We start from the raw sequence: 822 nt of genomic DNA, 5'->3' as shown, positions 1-822 counted from the left end.
TTTTCAGCATAGACATGTTCTTCTAACATAACATCATCATCATCATCATCATAGTAATATGCATACTTGTCCCTATTAGCAGTTGTAGTGTCATTAGTCAACTCATGTTCCTCTAGATTAGGTTCATATTCAATATCATACACATGAGAAGGACTAGACATGCTATTTCCAAAGTTCAATTCATTACCACCAATATCATGTGACAGTGTCTCAGTTTCCCTAATGGACTCCCAGTGACGGGTTTTCTCTGCAATCTCAGCTAAAAATTTCCATGCATCATCCACAGTTTTATCAAGAAATTCACCATTACACATACACTCAACCATGGCTCGAGATTTAAAGTCTAGTCCCTCATAGAGGATAGCGACAAGTCTCCACTTCTCAAATCCATGGTGTGGACATTCGCTCAACAAATCATTAAAACGTTCAAAATAGTCAAAAACAGTTTCCTCATCCAACTGGACAAAACAATTGATATTTTGACGAATAGCGATGGTCCTATGATTTGGAAAAAATCTTTGGAAAAATTGATTAGTGAGTTGTTCCCAAGTGGTGATTGATTGTGGTCTCAAACCGTAAAACCATGTTTTGGCCCTTTCCTTTAGAGAAAATGTAAACAACCGCAATTTCAGAGAGTCTTCAGACATATGATCAGGTTGCATAGTCCGACAAATTTGTTCAAACTCTCTTACATGAGTATAGGGGTTCTCAGAATCGAACCCTCGAAATATAGGAAGTATTTGTATCATGCTTGCATTTATTTTAAAAGGGGTATTGGTTTGAGGTAATACAATACATGATAATGGAATTTTTATTGTGGGA

The 822-nt window shown here is 36.5% G+C and overlaps 1 non-coding gene across 1 annotated transcript; it reads left to right on the top strand.

Moving 5' to 3' along the window:
• Window positions 1-384: 384 nt before the first annotated feature.
• LOC113292214 lies at window positions 385-488 on the top strand. Its single transcript, XR_003331717.1, has one exon. It is a non-coding gene; the product is annotated as a small nucleolar RNA R71 (small nucleolar RNA).
• The last annotated feature ends 334 nt before the right edge of the window (window positions 489-822 follow it).

This window comes from Papaver somniferum, chromosome 6 (genome assembly GCF_003573695.1).
Source record: "Papaver somniferum cultivar HN1 chromosome 6, ASM357369v1, whole genome shotgun sequence".
Classification (NCBI taxonomy): Eukaryota; Viridiplantae; Streptophyta; class Magnoliopsida; order Ranunculales; family Papaveraceae; genus Papaver; species Papaver somniferum.
This window is presented reverse-complemented; position numbering and strand designations above follow the sequence as displayed.